Here is a 14,975-nt window from a genome sequence, read left to right on the forward strand (position 1 = left end):
CACATGAAGGAAACGTAAAAGCAGTGGCCAAATTTCAACATGGAGGAAACATAAAGTGCGGTAACATAAGGGATACATAAAGGGAGGACACATGACGGAAACATAAAAGCAGTGGCCAAATTTCAACATGGAGGAAACATAAAGGACATTTCCTCATGTGAACTGCGGGAAACATACAGTAAACATAAAGGGCATAACCATTTTCATAAGGGTAAGCTTACTCGAATCGTTGCGCCTTTAAGCAATGCGTACAGTCATGACGTCTGAGCGCACGCGCCGAGACCAGTGTGCACTGGCCTGCAGATTGCGTCCAATTCCACTCAACATATGGTGGAGAGGCGGGCGTGCAACATAGCGTTTAGCCTAACAGAAATAACATTATAGGGAGAGTTGGTGTAGCTGAATCTCAAGTAAGGGCGCCAATCACGTGCCTCTCTTTCTCTTTTTTTTTTTTTTTTGCGCATGGCATGGGGCTGTGGCGGAGGAATTTTCGGTGTACAGGCGACAGACGGACGGACGGACGAATCGGCTGGCCATATGCAGCTTCGCTGCAAAGTTTTAGCAACTGAGGAGCTAAGAATGATAGGCGTTACGTTAAGGGACAATAAGACAGCGGGGTGGATTATAAAGAGCAAACAGGGTTGTATAGCCGACATTTTATGGTTGACACAAGACGAAAAGGAGTTGGGCAGGTCATGTAACGCGTAGAGGTGATAATTACCGGTGGTCTCTGAGAGTTACAGAATGGGCGCCAAGGGAAGCGCAGTCGAGGATGGCGAAGGACCATAGGTGGTGTGATGAAATTAGGGAAATTCGCAGCCATAAAGTGGGGTCAGCTGGCACAAGACAAGGCAGACTGAAGATCGTTGGGGGAGGCCTTCGTCTTGCAGCGGACATAAACGGGCAGATGGTGACGATGACGCCTGGATAAGGATGGTTCCGCAAATTTTATGTATGTGCAAAGGGAAGAAGAGTAAGGGTAATTTATTAAGGGGTGCGAGAGCTTTACGGATTCCTTGTGGCGTCGGGGGGCTGATATTATAATCATAATTAAAAGCAGAAAATTTAGAAGGGGGAAATCTTTCTGTAGTAACGACGGTAGATAAACCGGATCTTCTTGCTTCGTATTTTTTTTTCGCTAAATGAGTGAGTGAGTGAGTGAGTGAGTGAGTGAGTGAGTGAGTGAGTGAGTGAGTGAGTGAGCGAAATAACTTTATTCGGTCCTGAGAAGACGCAGGGGAGACCCCACGCCACCCGGCTTGTCCCACGTTGAGACCGCCAGGCCGAGCTTGACGGCCCGATCGCGGGCACTCGGACGGCCAAGAGCGCAGCCCAACTATCCTCGCTGAAGGAGGAGCCGATGGGTTCACACTCCCACGACACATGATGGTCGAAGCCCTCTAAACCGCAGGAAAAATAGTGGCAAGTGTCAGGCTAACTTGAATAATCTACTATTAATACTCGTTTCTATGACGTGAGAGAGAGAGAGAGAGAGAGAGAGAGAGAGAGAGAGAGAGGGCTCTTTATTAGAAAAACAGAGAATTTTGCCGGCGCGTATATAACCACTGGCATGCTACTCTGTATAGGGATGGGGAATGGGATGAAAAGATTCCAGAAAACAGTGGGAGAAAAAAAAAGGATAAAAGTAAATATGAAATGTCCGAGTGGACCTGATACTAATATTTACAGGTGACATGGCGGGTAAATTTAGGCTTTTGTATAGGAAGGATGCAATTTTTAAAGCTTTCCTATTTGACCAATTTCTGTCAGGTATTTGAACAATAAATCCAAAACCCGTCGCTGTTTCGAAGGGCCGGGCATTAGACCTAAGATGTTCAGTAACGTTAACGGTTCGTGGCAAATCATGTCCATTTGGTGCTCTAAAAATTGTCTTTCGTCGTGGTACGCGGGGCATTCTAGTAATATGTGCTCAATTGTCTCTAAGTTGCGACATTTATCACAGTATGGGTTAGTGGTTAATCCTATGACGTGGTTTTGGTTTCGGTATCCAGAAGCTGTATACGAAAGCCACCACATACGAAAGCACCTGGAAGATATGCATGCATCGTGCTCTCTCATTCATTTATTCTTCTTTGAGAACAACATTATCATAACTGCTCCTTAGTGCTACCCGATGTCAGCAAATTTTGCTCCGCGTCATGACGTCACGTGGATGTCGATGACACCAAGTCTGGAATTTCTGCGCCAACTTAGCAGTACGAAATTGAAAGTGTTTCCCAATCCTTGGTGCTTGCTAACTGTCCTCGTTTTAAGAGCGAGCAGCGTGAAGTATAGCGCTTCCACAAGTTCGCCAATACGTGTCGGCATGTACTCATTCAAGCCTGCCTGTGGCGCGATCCACAGCGCTTATCTCGACAGCCTGGTGCTCGCGTTTGGCGATCTAGGCCTTCATTCAGGATACGATCTCTCTGAACTTCAACGTTTACATATAGCCACGCACATAGTCCTGCTAGCGGTACACGTAGACGTGCCCCGTATATATAGTCGTCACGAGCACGCTTGCTTTTCGAGTGTCAGGGCACGCGAGGACGGCGCTGATTAGAGCATTCCCGCAATCACGGCGCGGAAGCTGTATCGAGAGTCGGAAGGGGCAGCCCAAGCGTTTGCCAGGCAGGGAGACGCGCGCGATATTTTTACCTTCAAGCACCGCAACCACAGCGGGTGTCCACGGCAACTTTCATCAACGTCGCCCACTTTCCAAAGTTCCAGGAGAGTTGGCTACGAAACCACTATACTCGTCGTTCCTTTAATTAAGGACGACGCCACGCACACCCGCGCTCCCTCACACACAAACGCACACACGTACACACACTCCACAGACCACGCCGCCTGCGCTGTATACGGCCGCAACATGCGGCTGCAGGACAACCATCAGCGCTCTGTCCGTGTACCGGGCCGCTAAACGATTTCCACGCGGTCGGCTGTGAAGTGGCCCACGTGTATTCTCCGGGCGTTCCTTCCTCTTTTTTTTTTTTCCCGAGGCCTCTCTTCCAATTCCAATTCTCGCTCGCTCGCTTCAAGCTCGACTGAGCGCAGCGCCGCATTCTGAATTTGGGGACCGCCCGCGGGCTCCAATAGCGTGGCGTCCAAACGTGAGCGTTGTCAACTGGCGCCCCCCCCCCCCCCAAAAAAAAAAAAAAAAAAAAAGAAAGAACAGGAAATACGCCAGCCGAAGGAAAGCGTACGCGACCGGCAGAATAAGGCTCGTCCTCCTCCTTCTTCTCCACGTCTTTTAGCGCTACCGCTGCCGCAGCAGACGCGGCCGGGGTGCACACTTCTGGTCCTGGCATCTCCCGGAGGCTCGCGCGTCGCGTCCGCCGCTGAGGAGGCTTGGCCGGCCATGCGGCTTGGCTTGGTCGCCGCTTTCTCAAACAGGTTCTGGTCGATTGTGCAACGGAGACGACCGCCGCCGCTGAGGAATCCAGGAACCAGGCGTGAAGGGAAAGAATGAAGCCGAGCAAGTGATGGGAAAAAATAAGTGGGAGGGGGGGGGGCGCGAAGATCTGGCACGCTTATAAGGCGCCCGCATCGTTCGAGGCGCTAGCCTTTTCGGCTTGCGTGCGCAGTCTTGGCGTAAATGTGTGCCGCTCGCCAAAGAAAAGCACATCGCTGTAGAGAGAGCGGGTGGGTCATAGCAGCGCAAGCGTGATGGGCTTCTGTGCATACGCGGAGCCAGTGTATGTGTGCGCGTGATATTTGTCGTGCGTTCGCGCCTGTCTGAGTGCTCTCTCTCTCTCTATGCACGCGTGTAGTTTACCTTCGTGTAGGTGCATGTGTGTGTTCTTTCGGTGCGTGTAAGTATGCCACTCTGTACACGCACGCACGTCCTGCGACCTTGCAAGACAAGCTTATGCGCGGTCGTCAGCTCCCGTGAAACGAGGGTTCAAGGTCTGCCCAAGGCCTGTGTGCTTACAGCGCCGTCGGAGAGACCGGCTACAGCAGCGCGGAGACTACTACGGTTGCGTATACGTTGCGAGCGCAGCCTTGCTAGTGAGCCGTGCCACTCACTCTATATATACGTGAGCAGCACACCCCGGCTTCAGCCTGTCGGAAGGAGAGTGCGTCGATATTTGGTGAACGCGAACGGAGAGCGTGCTAGCGGCCCGGTGCGGCGAAGTCTGATTCAGGACGGGCTTTTGTGCTGCTTCTCGAGGGCAGTATCGCATCACGGAAAATGTCTTGCTTCGGTGCTTCAGTACTAAGTAAATAATTTGACTTCCGCGCCCGCGCACCTAGTTTAAAAAAGGAATCTTGTCTGAAATGAGAGGTTTTTGATCACGACGTTCTTTATTACCGCATGTCTTCCTTCCCGTTTCATGCTGCCGGGAAACTTTAATGAGATTGTCGAGCCCGTCTGTGAACACAGCGCTCCAATTCCCAAGCACGAACTGTTTCGCTTCAACGCAAACGTGTCCGTAGTTCTTTCCGAGGATTTCTCGAGCGTTCGTCGTCGAAAAAGAACGAGGAGCCGAGCGAAAGATTTTCGCTGGTTTTTCTGCGATTCATTCGTTATGGGTTAACCACTATTTCCGAAACCTCAAGATCATTCTACCGTGTCATATCTCGGCAATAGTGCCGTTCTTACGAGCAAACCAATCGAGTCCCTGAAGCCATCGGCTCAAGAGCACGTACACTGCGAATGAAAGGGAATGACGAAAGCATCCCAGTTCTTGCTACACGATAAATGAAGCGAGCTCCGAGAAAGGCACTCAACGAATTAAGTAAACAGCCTAAGTTTGGAAAAGCGGGCATAAAAGAAAAGATTGTAACCACACTGCTTGTTGCTGCTATGTAGAAGAACGGCAGTATAAAGTTCTTGCATACGAAGGTGTGAGGAAGTCTGAAGCCTATCGAGGCTGATTCAGGCGAACATTTTCGCGTCTCTTTCAATATGCAGAGAGAAATTGTGACTGGAAGCGGCTGTCCTATAACCTTCGTCAGCCGCCACTGAGTTGACCGTTCCGGCGCTGCGCACGGTACAATGTAGCAGAGACGAAACCGACACCAGCTGGGAACAGAAACACAAAAAGACACGAAGCAGCACAGGCAACTGTTTGTCATCAGCACGCATTCCGTATTTTACCGTGAGCTAACCTACACTTTGCGACAATGCCACGGAAACAGCGCGGTCAGTGGGACGCGAGAGACCCTGCTCCTCCCACTCTTTCCGGTCTATATAAGCTTTATGCGGGTACCTAGTACCTGGCGTTCTTCGGCCATTTATGGCTCTTTCATCACAAAACACCCGATCATCATCGTACCACACACCGGCTAGCTGGCCGAACAGTAAACATTGCAACCCTCGCGAACATACGGTTTGAGAAACTGATGAAGCGAACCTCTCAAATCGAAAACCTCAATTTTTTTTCAAAATCTTATGCACGTGCGTGCGTCCCGCGTGAACCTAACTTCCCCGTTAGCGCTCGTCGCGCAGTGAACGATGAACGTCCACTAACTATATAGCGCGTTTCATTCCTCCACCCTTGATTTGGCACGCTCCGCGGTGGCTCCTCCAGCTGCTGCACTCTCGTATGATGACGACGACGATGAGAATATCTCCATACTTTTGTACGTACGTAATACTTCAGAAGATTAAAGTAAACTGTTCAGCACACAATTCTTGGCCCATCCCCCAGTACGTGTGGGTATGAGCCATAATATGAGGCCATTATCATCATCATAATCTCCACTCGCGGATGGTTCGCTGGCCTATGCACTAGGTGGGCCCACTTCACTCATTGTCGCTGCGTTTGGCTTGGTCGTTTGTCCACGTTTCGCACACATCGCTCGCACGTTGCCTGTTGCCAGCATATGTAGCCCCGTTTGCTTAGGGGTACATCGCTTCCCTGCCGTCCGCGTTCTCTTCATTTCGAATATAAGCAGATCTTCTCACACGAAAAGTGATGCACAAAGAAAAGACAGAACGAGTGCGAGTACAACGCGGGACCTCGGCAATGACGGACAAAACGGCGCAGCTTATGTAGATGAGCTATCGCAGCTACTATGGTTGTTGTTGTTCCTCTGCCCAACCGGCACTTACCCATGCACCGTGAGAGATCAGCCAAGAAGAACGGTTTCTACAAAAGGAGCAGAATAAGTTTAGAGGTTGTTGTAGTAACTTACGTTTCGTTCTCAACTTAGGCATGGTCGCCCCACCCAGAGTTCCTTTTCGTAACAACGATAAAAATGTGAAGCGTGAAACCACTTGCCTCCTCTTTTTTGCTTCTTTTTTACGTGACACCTCCACAACGTGGACAAGTCTAGATAGTAGATGGGAAGAGAAGAGCAGGGGAGAGAAGGGAGTGCGGTGGATCGAGGGGCACAACGAACATCAGATGCAGTCTTGGTAAGAAGACACGGACCATTTTCGCGTCAGCTCCCTGTGAATGACATGGATTTTCATAGCTTCCATTGTGCTCCACTTGTATATCAGTAAAGAAAGGCTATGCACTGCATCCTGAAGAAAGCCGCGACGGAACCTATCATAATATCCAATAGCTTGTTCCTACTTGAAAACGGCGCAAATTAGGTGACGATACTCTGAAATCCGTGACGTCACACTTCCATGTCGAAGTGATGCTGAAGTCACATCAACGAAATTTAGGAAATAAAAGGTTGGCAATTTGTTTTCTCGAACGGTAATCAACGAATTTCTCTGCTAAGTGAGCGAAATTAAGTTTTCGAAGACTGGTTTACCAGTGTGAACAAACTTTTGTTGTTGTTCTTGTTGTTGTTGCGGCGGTTGTTGTCGCTTAATTAATCGCGTACACGAACAGTCATAATTTTTCGCAACGGCCAGAAGTCCATGCTGAGACAACCACGGCCTTGTGGAGTTCCCACAGCACATCTTGCTTAAGTGCCCCATGTACAGAGACGTCGACGAGGATATTAAACGAACACGAAAAGCTTGACCGAGGCCACTGACTTTCACGCGGATGCTGGGTCTTTAGACATGGCCATCGAAAATGCGCAATACCATGCACATCTTTTGTTTTTAAATACATATTAAATAAATAAATCTTCTGTCTGAACTGTGACCAGTTTTATCTCATTCAGATCTCTCTCTCTGTCTCTCTCTCTATCCTGCATGAACCGTCAAGATTTACCAAAATTATTTTCCTTCATCGCCAAGGGCACTAAGTCTGCTGCTGGTAAGATCACAGAGCCAGCGCACCTTTTTATTTCTTTGTTTCGTTTTAAAAGCGAAACTTTATTTGAAAATTAGCTGATGTTCTGCATTTCATCGTTGTTTCCTTGCCGGATATGTTCGTGGATATATATCTATATATAGAGACAACTTGAGTCACTGGTTACTGCGTTGGCTACTACTGCCTTGCCGAGTACAGGCAACTTGGGCGATTGGGTGTGTTCCCGAACAGGCAACTTGCTGCTGGCTCGTGTCCGCTCTACAAGACATCTTGGGTCGCTGAGTAGATGCGCCCATTCTCGGCCGATCCCCCGAAATGGATGTGTCACTGTGGCACAAGCGGTATGAAGCCTTAAACATGTTCAGAAATGTGGCGTACGTCCACTTGCATAAACCGCTCGATTAATTCTTCCCTCGAAAACCGTCATGCATGGCCTTTGTCATATTGACGCCCGCAGCTAACCCTACAGGCGACGAGCCGGTTCTTCTGCTATTCGTTATAATAACCGCTTACCTCGCTATAACTAAAACAAGCTTCGGGTCATTCAATTTGCTACATTGCATTAGGTCTGCGTGCTTCTTTCTTTTTGTGTGTGTGTCTTCTACCCGCTTTCCTCTATTTAATTTGTTCCCCGCCGTTTCAATTTCCCCGGAGAGTAGCAAGATACGCCGGCTAATCAGCCTGCATTTTTTTTTTTTTTTTTTTGATAGAAAGCTTGCTGTCTCGTGTCACGCTTCGCCTTTCCCCAGTAAACCGACGCTCCTGAAAGGAAACAGGAGCGACGAAAATACACCGCGCCTTCATCTCAGGGTTATAGCGCTTCACTCGCGGCTCTCCCATACAGCTCGGAGGAAGCCTTTTCCTCTATAAATAGGCCGCCGTGCGAGGAGACAGAAAAGTATGCGAGAATACAGGCAGCCGTACAGTGACGAAAGCGTGCAGCTCCGCGCGACTCCCGCGATGTCGCATAAGAAGCGCGCTGTCTTTGTGTTTTCTTTTCTTTCTTTCCGTTTTTTTTTCTTTCTTTCCTTCCTTTCGTATTTTCACTCTCTTTCTTTTCTTTCTTTTTTTGACGTTTTCGTTTCCCCGGGAGCCGAGAAATATGGCGATATAAACAGAGCGGCGGAAACAGTATAGACGCTGAAAGCAAAGGCTACAGGCATATGCACCGAAAGGAGAACTGGCTCCGTTTCGGGAGGCCTCTTGCGGCCCGCACCGACGCCTGATGCAGGGTTCGCCAACGTGGAGAGAGGTATATACTCTTCTTAAATGCGGTCTCCCCAAACTTTGTCGCCTCTCCTCGACAGAGTGCCCTGCGCGCACCACGGAGTGGGACTATGCCACAAAAAAAAAAAAAAAAAAAGTCTAGCAATAGTATCGGTCCATTTTACGTGCCATCCGCACGTATTCATTTGTACGTACCCATTCGTTCGTTTGTTTTTATTGCACAGGACCCGACCAGCTGCGCATTGTGTTAGAGAGTCAGCATTTGCGGCGCAAGGATCGCGTTCGCGTGAGTGAGTGAACGAGTGAGTGAGTGAAGAGACTTTACTGCAGGTCCGGCGAGGACGTGAACTCTTCGCGCGCCCGGCTAGTCCCACGTCGGGACCGGCAGGTCTAGCCCACCGGCCCGGTCGCGGGCACGCCGGACAGCCAAGATTTGCTTTTCTAGAGCGGGGCTACGCAGAAGCGAGTCCCACTCCTCCTTGATGAACTTGGGGTATGTCGACCCGCACTCCCAGAGCATGTGCGCTAGAGTGGAGGTCTGCCCGCAGGACGGGCAGGCGTCGTCGCGATACACGTCGGGGTAAGCCTCGTGGAGAACGGACAGACACGGATACGTGCTGGTCTGCAGAAGTCTAAGCGAAACGGCTTGCGCCCTATTCAACTTAGGGTGAGGGGGTGGAAAGACCCTTCTGGACATGTAGAAGAATTCAATAATCTCGTTGTGAGTAGCGGGAGCGTCCCTGTGACTCCAAATACTGCAAGAACTGAGGCTCTAGCAAGAGAGGCCTATCGAGAGATCGAGGACGCCAATCCACGGCGAAAGGCCGAAAGCTTGGCCTGAGGCGGATTACTGTATAACAGTGAAGCAAACGGAAAAGCAAAAGAAAGGTGTACAGGCAACTATGTACTGACATTAGTGTAATATCGCGTCGAGATCATGATTAGCATTGAAGGGCCATATTGCTCATGCGTTTAAGTCGGGAAAAGGAAGGGGCGGGGGAGGTTAGGATATTTCTCGGCCGATCTTAGCGGTCGATGAATTGCAGTCGTAATTGAAACGCATGAAAGAAATGTCAGCCTTGCATGCACACATAACGCCAACTGTCACATGGGGCCGTACTGCATCAGTGTATCAATGCACGCACGCACGCACGCACGCACGCACGCACGCACGGACGTACGGACGGCGTACGGACGGACGGAGGTTGCCTTTTTATTTATCTTGCAGTTGGCGATGAAATACTGGCTTGCTAAATCGCCGCTTGACGTATTTTCTGTGTGCATTCGAATTATGATCTGTCGATGTCTGGATACCACACCTTGCATGCGGTGATTAAAGACACCACAAGCGCCCCCCCCCCCTTTTCTCCCTTTCTTTATCGTTCAGATTGATCGTGAAAACGGCATCTCGCTCTACTCTTATAGCAGCACTTCATTCCGCACTTTTCTTCCATTTCATTTCAGCCGCCACAACGAGCAGAAAGCAAACTGATGTCATCTAAGAGACTGGCGCTGTCGCCATCTTCGTAAGCACTTATATATATATATATATTTCATTGCCGTTAATTTATCAAGTAATTTCCCCTACGTTGTCCTCGGTGACATTGTTGGCTTCTCATGATATCATTAAATATATATATATATATATATATATATGTGTGTGTGTGTGTGTGTGTGTGTGTGTGTGTGTGTGTCATAACGAGATAAGTCCTAAATATCGCCTGGTCAATTTTCGGACACTTTGCTGCGAAGGGAAAATAGAAGATTTTAGTGGCCGTAAAACTTGTGCGACGGCATCGTCGTGCGCAGGCTAACGAGATTTAGACGACGGTATAGGGCGGCTGCTGCCCTCTCGGTTATGTACGGGCGCCTTCAGTTATGCAAGAGGCGAGATCGTCCGGGTTCCGTCACGCTTCTTCCTTCCGTTCTATCTTTCTCCTTTTCCTTTTTTTAATTTTCTTTCGTTCTTTCGATTACGGGCATCGTAATCTTCGCAAAGCCGCTTCGCTTGTTCGTCTTCGTTTCTGCCGTTCTCAGTTCATCGTGTGGCGAAAGCTTCACCATATAGTATCTCATTTTCTTTCTCCTACCTTCAGGTATATCAACGTTATTTTACTCACCGAAACATAAGTGCTCGTTAAAACTGTGCCGGAAAAGAAAGAAACGTCACCGTTAGTAAGCAGAGATCCATCACCAGGGTTTACGTGCTTTTTGTGAATCGCGCCGGCGCTTTACAATTTCCCGGCGGTTTTGCTTCTGCGAACACACACACACCGCGGTTCTGACGGTTGCAGTACATGCGAAGTCGTTTATCAAACTTCAGTGAAAAAAAAAAGAAAGACAGAGAGAAAAAGAAAATGAGAGCAAGCTCAAGTTCCCCGGAAGAAGCATGCTAATGACTTCTCTCTTGCCCACGCTGCTTCTCTCACTCTGCGACACTAATTTTGTCTCAGTTTCGCGTTCAATATTCGGACGAGGCGCCCACGCGACAGCGATCGCAAGAACTGAGGACGAAAGGACCGCGGAAGCGCTGCCAAATTTATACTTTGGAGACTTCCACGGTTCACAAAGAGCGCGCGAAACGTCCGGGAGTATTCTCTAACTGGGAATCAGAGTAAAAGCAAACTTTATCCGGGGCCTTCGACAAAAGACAGATCTCCGCTGGTGTCGACGTTAAACATTTGTCTTCCTTCTGGAATACTGATTCTATCTTGACAGGCTGATTAGTAAGATAAGTTTTAAACAGCGTTGAGTCCGCGTTTGTCTTTGTCACTTATCTTCCGTGCTCGCAGCGTTAGGTGGGGAATTGTTCTAAGCGAGGATCAGCAGAAAATCGTAACAGATGATTAACTCGCGGCCCGCGGAAGATTACATGCCACGATAAGCTTAATAAGTTGTTTGTGCTCACGAACGCTCCATTCGTCTAGAGATCTTAGAGGTTCGCCCACGTAGAAAGTCCAGCACTTTGCCTGGGAAAGCTTGCAAACCAGTTGTACCAAAATTAGCTAAGGTTAAGCCCAGGATGCGAAGCATACTAGCCTTTATTTTAGTTGTTGAACCACTGTTTAGCCTGGTGAACTGCTGCTGCTTGGCTATATTTGGTTCGGCTAGACGAAGAAACAACTCATGCGTTACTCTGCTTCGCCTTCAAGAGTGGAACGCGACAGCATTCCCGTCGACCCGCCAAGGGGTGTAAGACAATGGGCTACGGCGCAGCGACTACGCGCCGCGCATTGGACGCGGTGAGCGTCGAGCAACGCAGCGTTCGGCGCGGCAACGAAATGTGCGCCTGAGCAAGCGACGCACGCCTGAGCCTTAGAAACAGCTCGTTTCTAAGGCAACACCGCATTCACTAGAGGCACTTTTGTACCGCTTTGAAGCATCGTACTCGTGGCTCAGTGGTAGCGTCTCCGTCTCACACTCCGGAGACCCTGGTTCAATTCCCACGCAGCCCATCTTGCAAGAGTTAAGCCAAAGCCACATAGAAACAAGCGCAGCTGCTTATATACTGCCACGACGCCGCGAGCGACGGCGCGAGTTGGAGCCCCGTTTCTCCTCTGTCGTGACGTCACGGTGTCACGTGGTATGGCATGGGGTCAAAGGTCATTGAAGGCGACACCGCCGCGCCTGAGGAGCTGGGTTGAGCTCTAGTAATATGCTTCGCATAAAAAGGTGAACTGCAGCAGTGATCTCTGCTGGAGCCAAGGTGGACTTGGCCATCATGGTTTCTCCGTAAAGAGATGAGTTATTGAGAGGCGCTGTTCATATCGGGGTGAGCACAACAATTTCCTGCTCAATTCGGCACAGAGCGCTTATGTATAGATGATCCGAGTAGCACAGAAAACACTGCGCTAAGTAGGCCTCACGTGTGGCGATGTCGGTGTGAGCAAAATAAAGCAACACTGCTATCGGTTATCGGCTTCAGTGTAGGTAGAACATAGGGAGAGTTTGCTGTTGCAGGGAAGCTAGCCTATACAGTCGCGCTCCTGTCTGCTAAGCTACATGTTAGGAGAGAAGATGAAGCTAAGTATCACTGATTCGTTCTCACACACACACACATGCCAAGACGGGCAAGTTTAAGTAAAACAATGCTAAATTTGAAAGTTCGCGTGTGTTGGCGTCTCTTTGTAGAATGCATAATATGAGACCTCCATAACGACGTGATGAGAAAGGACACGCGTGGTCAGCTGCTGGCTTTTTTCTTTTTTCGTTCGTTAGTACTCACCTGCCTACGCTGTCCTCCTCTATGTATGCATGCGTTAGCACATAATTGCAGATTAAAGCTATAATAACCTGAACAAAGCTGAGATCGGGCTTGAACTTTCCGGCTTCGCCACTGCGTTCAACATATACTCACAAGCGTTATCGTTGTAAACCATTCTTCAGTCTCTGATCGGGCGCGCATCATTCGCTGCCAGTCGTACGACCGCGGGAACAAAGCCGTCTGCTTTGGCCCTCGCCAGGGCAACCAGCGCCCTCTGCACACACCCGCGCTGCCACCTGGCGCCCCGACATACACCGGGAAACACTTTGCTGCAGCCTGTTAACGCCGACGGAATTTGAGGGTGCGTTCCCATCGGGGATACTCGAAACCGGCGTGGGAATCGCAACGGCTTGGAACGAGTATCGCGGATCTCACATCGTCAGGCGCATTGCTGTAGTCGCAGCGGAAACGGGCGCGAGAGAAAAAAAGAACGCGTGCGAACGATACGCACCTTCTCACCCCCCCCCCCCCCCCCCATCCCCCAGCCTCCGCTGGTGAGAGGCCGGCGAATGATCGAGACGATTAGAGAGGTGGAGATGCGAGCCGGCTGTGTGTGCATCTGTTTTTATCCGCTGAAATTGCAGAATTACGCCGCAATTAGCATGCAAGGCGAGTCGCCTATAATTTATCCTCCGGGAACAACAACAAAAAAAAAAAAGAAAAGCCAGCACCGACGGTCTGGTATTCCTGTGACGTGTTCCTCTCTTTTAGGTTTAAAAACTTTACTGTCCCATTCGCCATTTCTTTTTCCTGCGTGCTCATAATAGTGGTGAAAATTGACATCTGGTTTAAAAGAGTTTTTATACGGAGATCCATCTGTACTAAAGAACTTTAACTATAGGCACGCGCAGTAATGAATGACTGACCCATGTATACCTGCCGCCTGCTCAGAGGTGGAAGATTAGTTCTTGAACTTATTAACATTCATATTTCTTCTTTTTTTATTATTAATATGACCACATTTGTTAGATGAACTAAAGTCGATATTGGTACTTGTAGGAGCCCCCTTCACTTCTATCCTCTGACACGTCAAGAAAATGCGCGAAAACTCCGGAAGTGTTACAAGAAAAAGAAGATAAGATTTGTTCAAAGTGACATCGGGTTTTTGTGCGTATGCGCCAAGATTAAGGAATCGCTGTCAATTTTCATTTGTCCCCTCTCACAATGTGCACAGCTGGCGCGTATACGTCGTATGAGCCACAATCTGCGGGCCGGCTTGCCCTTCCCCAGCCAGTCACCGCCTATAGTATAATGGCCTGCTTGAAAGGCAGCGCGATCCGTGGGTTGGGTAACACTGAAACAAATCACGGCGACGCTATCCTCGTCGCAAGAACGCGCAGCGGTGGATGATTTTTTTCAGAATGGTTCCTTATAATACGCGCTCCGGGCCGGTCGGGCTTACTTGTAGTGCGGCTCATCGCGTCTAGGATTGTGTGACATCACCCGTCGCCTTGACGTGACTGTGCGAATCCCGTCGGGCATAGGAAGAAATTCTAAGAGGAAGGGGGGGGGGGGAACTGGGCGGCAGGCAAGCCCTAATTTCACCGACCATCGAAAGACATTTTCCGCCGGCGAACGGTTTTGCCATTAGGTAACGGTGGTGGGTTTCGCGTAAATGACTTCGCTCGCCGCGGCTTTCGTTACCAAAAACTTACGTGGCATTCCGCAAGGTGTGAGGCCTGTAATACGTGCATGAGAAGTACATATCTGCGCCGCGACCAGGTATATATATATATATATATATATATATATATATATATATATATTCTGAACTGTTACGACTGTTCTGATTGGCGTTCATATTGCAGTACGTGATCATATCCAGCAACAGCGAGCCGTGATCGTGGCAGGCTGTGATCACGTCTCCATGCTGTCACCCTTCCTGCTTTTTTTTTTTTACCTTTCCGCCACCCCCTGCCCCCTTATCTAGTGTAGGGTTGCAAAACAAAATTACTCCTTCTGGTTAACACATCTCTTTTCTTTCGTCTTTTTCTTGGGGATGCAAAATACAAGTATTTAAATACTTGTAAATGGATGTAAATACAAATACAAGTGACAAAAGAAGAAGTAGGAGGGCGCAAGAAGGAGGCTGACACGCACCAATAAGGACAAACCTCGTACATGGCAGAGAAGCAGCCGACATCAAACACATCATGCAATTATCATCACCATCATCACAACTATGATCACATGCTGCCACGCTGATCAGCGTATTTCATGTTGTCTGGAACACTATGACCTCTCCAAGCGATCTCCAATTACCCCTATCTTGCATTAGCCGATGCCATCCTACGCATGCAAATTTCGTAATCTCA

At 49.1% G+C, this 14,975-nt stretch overlaps 1 protein-coding gene across 6 annotated transcripts in view; it reads right to left on the reverse strand.

Moving 5' to 3' along the window:
• Nucleotides 1-14,975, reverse strand: part of Liprin-gamma (liprin protein kazrin) — a 210,703-nt gene that overhangs the window by 114,567 nt on the left and 81,161 nt on the right. The gene's annotated exons all lie outside the window — the stretch shown is intronic.

Source organism: Dermacentor andersoni, chromosome 3, assembly GCF_023375885.2.
Source record: "Dermacentor andersoni chromosome 3, qqDerAnde1_hic_scaffold, whole genome shotgun sequence".
In the NCBI taxonomy this organism is placed as follows: Eukaryota; Metazoa; Arthropoda; class Arachnida; order Ixodida; family Ixodidae; genus Dermacentor; species Dermacentor andersoni.